Consider the following 6,391-nt stretch of genomic DNA (forward strand, 5'->3'; position numbering starts at 1 on the left):
TGGGGATGACGTCACTTCCTATTTCTAGGGTGCTATGGGGGCTGTAAGATTTAAAGAGCTAATAATGTATGTAGAGCAATTAGAACAGGGCCTGGTGCACAGGAAGAACCATTACGAGTCACTACTGATTCCCTGTGTGGGCAACTATACCCACCCACCTACCTTCTGTTTGCTTCTGATGCCCTGTACCCCTGGATGATCAAAGCTGCATTTTATCCGTCTTGGAGACTAAGACAGAGGGCAATGCAATGTGCTGGTTAGAAGTGCAGGCTCTGCTTCCAAGTTCAGACCCAGTACTTCCTGTCTGGGTAACCTTGGCAAGTTCTATGTCTGCTCTGAGCCTGTTCCCACCTGAATAAAAGAGGATAATAATAGAACCTATTTCATTGAGATTTGAGTATTTTGTTTAGTGATGTAACACACAAGAGGCACCTAGAACAGTTTCTGGCACATGAGAAGTGCTAAACAAATGTTAGCTATTATCGTACCTATGTCCCCAGCAGCCATTACTGTGTCCGATCCAGTGGTGCTAAGAAGCTAGTTTTGCACCCATGAATGAGTTGAGTATTTATACTTTCTGTTCTCCAGATAGCCAGAGGTCTTCTCCAAATTCTCTCCCAAAGATAGGACCCTAGGCCAGGAGTTGGCCAAGGATGGTCATCGTGTCCGAGACACTCATTGTTTATAATGACCTCACTGAGTAAATACACAGTGTGAGATGGGGAGCCTGGCCAGACTTCCAGAAATACTCTGTCCCTGGCTCCAGCCGGGACAAGGAAACACAGTGACCCGGTGATCCGAGCCAGCTGACTCATCTCCCCAGCATGAGCAGAGCTGCTGAGGCAGCCCCACCCAGCCTCTGCTGGCCTCTCTGGCTCCTTCAGACGGTCTGGCAAGCCCAGCAGGAGCCAGTCTAAGGCAACTGGCTCCTGGGAGGAGAAAAAGCAGGTGTGAATCTGTGATGAATACCAAAGAGGGCAGCCAAAGGAGCAGAAAAGCTCTGGCAGGGGAGCTCGGGGACAAAAGGCCAAGGCACATGATGTAGTCGTGGGGAGGCAGGGGTGGTCATCAGGGTGACACTAAAGGGCAGATAGCATGAAGGTGGATATTGCTGTGCTGTGGGGTGGAGGTCTACACGATTCCTGGGCCCAGGTTAGGGAGGAAATTCAGACCGTCCCTCTATCACCTCGCGGGATCAGGGAGCCATAGGGAGAACTTCAGCCTCACGGTCAAAACTTGTCAAGGTAGAAAGATGGTGACATGGAGAAAAATCTCCAACTGTCTAGCACCCTTCCTGAGAACCTCGAAATCTTTAGAAACTTACTATTTTTTTTAAATTTTTAATATATTATTTCCGGGCCAATGATTTCACTTATAATCTTGAATGACAGGAATGGGCACTCAGCGATGAAGCTGTTCGCCCACTTTGAGGTACAGGTGAGAAGAACGCATCCATTCTCCAGGAATTTACTGTGCCCCTGCTGAAAGGCAGACACCGATCAAGGTGCTGGGACCTGCAGAGAATAAGACAAACTCGGTTCCCATTCTCATGGAACTTACATTTTGGGGATGAAAGAGACAATAATGGCTAAGCAAATAGAGGAAAAACATTCAGATAAGGATAATGTCTAGGAACGAAACAAAGAACTTCGTGACAGTGATGAGTCATGAAGGTCTCTCAGAGCCTAGGCCTGAATCAGAAGCTATGAAAGGAGCAGAGCAACAGCTCAGGTAGCAAGTGTAAAGACCCTGAGGCAGGGACTTGGTTATGGAGATCCAGGAAAAGGGAAGGTGGTCAAGTAAGCTGAGGTCAAGTAAGCCCTGCCAACAGTTCTGGGCACTTCCCTTTGTTCCAGGCTCCATTCTAAGCACTTTACCAGTAGCTTATTAAATGCTCATAATGGAACCTAGAGGTTCCCTGGTGGCTCAGGCCTTAAGAATTCTCGTGCAGTGCAGGAGCCACAGGAGACGTGGGTGTGATCCCTGGGTTGGGAAGGTCCCCTGGAAGAGGAAATGGCAACCCACTCCAGTATTCTTGACTGGAAAAATCCCATGCAGTGAGGAGCCTGGCGGGCTACAGTCCACCCGGTGGTTAAGACTCAGATTCGACTGAAGTGACTTAGCAAGGACCCTAGAAGGAAGGATTTCACTATTAACCCCCATTGCTGTGGAAACTGAGGCTAGAGCAGTCAAGTCACCCTCCAAAGTTACGCCTGAAAAACAGGGCAGGCAGGATTCCCTCCCTGGCATTGGGAATCCAGGCAAATGCTAGAGGACAGAGAACCTCTGGGCCTCAGAAAAAAAGTTGCGATTTCGTTCAAGTACAACGGGAAGTAATCAGATCACACTGAACGTTCGTGGCCAGTACAGTGATTATTGAGCCCTTTTCTCACTCAGGCAGGTTGCAGACAGCCTAAGGTCGCGCAACCTGCGATCCTCTCGGGCGACCCGGCCTTTCTGCCCTGCCCTGCCCTGCCCCTCGGGCCTCCCTCAGCGGCTTCCTCCCCACCCGGGCTTCGCAGATTCTGGGTGAGAACTAGCGCTCCGGCCTCCGGCCCTCGGACCCCGAAGCGCAGAGCCTAGCCACCCCTCGCTGCCCGCAAACCCGGCTGGCAGCCCCGCCTCCCCTCCGCCTCTAGCTCGGGCCGTGCCGCCTCCTCGGGAAGCCCTCCGGGGAGTCCCGGGGAGGCCAGCCTGGCCCAGCTAACCCATAGACCGAGCGCCAGGACCCCCAAGCCCCCTGGGGAACACTTTCTGCCCTCCACTCGGCAGCGAGTGCCTAGCGCCATAAACCCCTGGCGACCACGGTGTCCGCGCGGCGGGCACCCGGCCGGTGGCACGCACATGCTGACCCCTGCGGCCGCCTCGGGCCCCCGCGACCCCCGCGCCGAGACTCCGGAACGTTCCACGCCCGATCCTCGGGTCCTTGAGGATTCCCAGTCTCACGGTGGCGCGGCCTGATTGGCAGGTCTCCCCCTGGCAGGGGGGGGGGCCGAGGGAGGGCTGTGGTGCACAATTGGTGTTTTTACTCCTGCCATCATTAATTCAACTATTGACAGAGAAAGCAGGGTCCGCCGCGGCTTTGTGTCACGCACTCACTGTAATTTACTTGAAAAGAATTAAATCACAATTACTTGCCACTCGTTTTGCATAAAACGAGCCGTAAGGAAGCCGCAATCGCAGTGCTTGAAAGGACAACAGCCCCATTGTTGCCACATTAGAACAATATTTCTCAATTTGAAACTTAAAACATTCGAATTAGCAGCTTTGTTTGACGATGGTGGCCCACAGATAGGCAAGACTGACACCCCACCTCCGACTGCAGACATTACAGTTAACGAGCCTAATTTTCATTCATTTAAGTCTAGACCGATCTTTTAAAATCGTTGCATTAAAAATGTACCTCCCAAATGTTGGAAGGGAAAATGTAATCTTTTGTCTGTTACCTAGTCCAGTAGATAAATTATCTAAATGCCATGTAAATTCCTCTTGCTGAAGCAAAAATCGAGCAAACTCTAATTAAGCCACTTGAGATTTCAGTGTCCAGAGAAATCACACTGGTTCTCAAAGTTACTTCTGTTCTCATTTTCTCTCCTTTCAGATATGGTCGTCAGGTAAATATAACTGATTAGCCTTTAAATCGAAGGTTTTAAAGTGTATTTAAAATATTCACTTCTGCAAAATTACATCACTGTTAACTGATGTGTTCAGCAAATTTGAAGCCAGGCTAGGTTTTTAACAACTTCTGTAAAAGTAAACTGCTGCTTTCAGTGAGCTGTAGTTTCCATTAACATTAATGGGTTTTCAGTAACAAAATGTAACTGTTCAATCAAACTTGAATATTAAAAAGAACCCAGTTACTAATTGTGAGAACACTTCATCAACAGGGAAAAACTGCAAATTAAAAAATACAGTTGTTAACATTGGGAACTGTGTTCGGGGAAAGTAATATGTCATAAGGCTTTATGGATATGAAAATAGAAGTGGTCTATTTCATATCCACAAATCTATAAATAAGGTTGAAAATGGAGAAAATGAAGGAGTAGAAAGAAGGCAGCACTTCTAAAATCTTAAAGCAAAAAGCAAGGTGAAATGCGGATTTAGTGTCAGGAATAATTAAACTGTAGAGTAAGAAAATCCTGTAACCTAGGAAAGCAAGTCAGAGAAAGAATAAAAATACATCTACTATTGTTAATAGTGGACTTTCCTAATTTTAAGAAGTGTAATTTATTTTAAAAAGGTTTTTTTAAGCAAAGTCTGCTGACTTTTTTTAAATGAATGTTTGTTTCCTTTAAGGAAAAAATATCTTATTGTCTACTTTTTATTTTTTGCAATGAGTATAAAAATTAAAATGTTTAATTTTATATTCAGTGACTTAAGTTTTTTTAAGTAATTTTTCCTTTATTCTTTTAAGAGAGAATAAACGTTGGCTTCAGTAGAAAACAAATTACATGTGGAATAAACCCAGGAATCAACACTGTTTTCATGACTGGGTTTTTTGAACGATAATCCATAATAGAGGTGGGGAGAAAGGGATTCATCAGGCAAATGAAACAAAGTCCCTGATCTGTATTCCTATTCTGATATCACCTCCTGGAATATCGGCAACATTTTAAGTTCCAGCCTAAGCCACGAATTCCTTCAGAACAAATCAAATGTCTTTAAAGAATATTTCTGTTTGAAAAGGAATTAAGCTCTCCTGAAAGAATTTTAAAGGTTGTGATATTCACAGGCTGATAAAGCAGCACCTTTAATGAAATTCTAATTAGCAATTTCATGCACTTTGCTATTAGTCATATCAGATTAGTGCACATTTTCACAGCCTTCCTTTAATTAAGTGCACTTATTCCAAGTTTCAAACACTTTCCTTATAAGATGAAAACTGTGCTGAAATGTTATTTAGTAAACAGAGGAAGTGTGAAAGTGTAGGTGTGCGTGTGTACAGGGGCAGACATTTTTAACTGTCTACAAATTTTTTTACATTTTGAGTTGGTGAATTCAGGTTTTCCTGCCTTCTTGCATTCTCAGTATTTCCTTGGTATTTCTAAGGGACTTATTCAAATCCTTAGTCCAAGTGTACATCAATCATGTGTATTTTACCTAAAACATATTGTCTGTTTGTGTGTATATGTAAGAAGATTTTTCTGTTTCAAACATCTTTATGTGTGTGTGTGAAAGAGAGAAGAAAGAGAAGAAGGGGGAGATAGAAACTGTGTAATATACAATATTTAGTTTTTAAAATCTCCTCTGGAAAGCAGTGATCAAGCATTTGCCCATATAATATCCCCATGCCCATCACCTTGCACAGGCACCTCCTTGCCTTTGAAAACAGCAATACGATTTCATTCCACCTTCTAACTTTAATTCTGAAGCCCCAGCAAGGAGGAGGCAGCTTTGTGGTGAACCAGATCCGGGGGACACCGGATGTCCTCTTCCATTTCAGGCTCCACTTCTCCTCTGCAAAGAGCCCAAAAGTCCAGCCAGTCATTCTCAGGGACAGTGAGACCTACCTGGTGACTCACACTCTACAGACCCCAGATTCCTCAGACCCCCATCTCTCCCTCCCAGCCTGCTGGAGGATTGCTCCAGTTCTGGGAGGTTGTATTGTTCCGGAATCCACCTGATCTTATCTATAGCCTTTTGTCAAGAGGAAATTTGTGTTGCCTGTTTTGCTCAGAGGTTGAAGCTTGTAATATATTAACTAATTGCTTGCATCGCTAACACATGTTCTCTTGTTGGTGTCATTCATTTATACTGTAACATTTTTGACATTTTTAGATTGTCTCTTGGGACTCCTGGGCCTCTTAGCAGTTCCCTCCATGAAGAGTGTTTGCCTAATGATTACTGACTGACATCTCAATAACAAGCAATGTAGGAGTTGGGCGCATCTATTGAAGAGTTCTGGGGTGTGTGCGTGTGTGCACGCGTGTTTTAATTCATGGTCTACTTTGTCAAGTCATGTGTGAGCCATAATTTAAGTTAATAATTACCAGACATGAATTCAATGAAACATTGGTGTCTACACTTAAAAAAAAAAAAAGTCCTGAATTTTAATGCATTCAGAAAACGTTTGCCTAGGGCCAGGCTGGGTCCAGCACGCATATGGAAGCACTTTAAAAGTGATAAATGATTTGGAATCTACCCTGTCTACTGGTATGCTTCTCAGGAAAGAAAATTAGAGCTAACAGGTGTTAGATAGGGAATGCTGGGGCATTTTAATAGAATTGTCAAAATGTTGGTGCCAGATGTTGACATTAATGCACACAACTCGGAACGTAATGCCGGGCCGCCATTTAAATGATTATTTGTTTAAATTTCAAGTCCCCAGCAGGAAATCCTTACTTTGTTCAGCACCTTTCTCTACACACCATCCCCCTGCTCTTTCCCCTAC

General features: G+C 44.8%; 1 long non-coding RNA gene across 1 annotated transcript in view; it reads right to left on the reverse strand.

Moving 5' to 3' along the window:
* LOC105002578 overlaps positions 1-5,626 on the reverse strand; it is an 11,986-nt gene extending 6,360 nt beyond the window's left edge. The window contains exon 1 of the long non-coding RNA XR_826988.1: positions 5,511-5,626. This is a non-coding gene — a long non-coding RNA (uncharacterized LOC105002578). The remainder of the gene's footprint in view (positions 1-5,510) is intronic.
* Positions 5,627-6,391: the final 765 nt, after the last annotated feature.

The sequence above is a fragment of the Bison bison genome, unplaced genomic scaffold (assembly GCF_000754665.1).
Source record: "Bison bison bison isolate TAMUID 2011002044 unplaced genomic scaffold, Bison_UMD1.0 scf7180017864456, whole genome shotgun sequence".
Taxonomy (NCBI): Eukaryota; Metazoa; Chordata; class Mammalia; order Artiodactyla; family Bovidae; genus Bison; species Bison bison.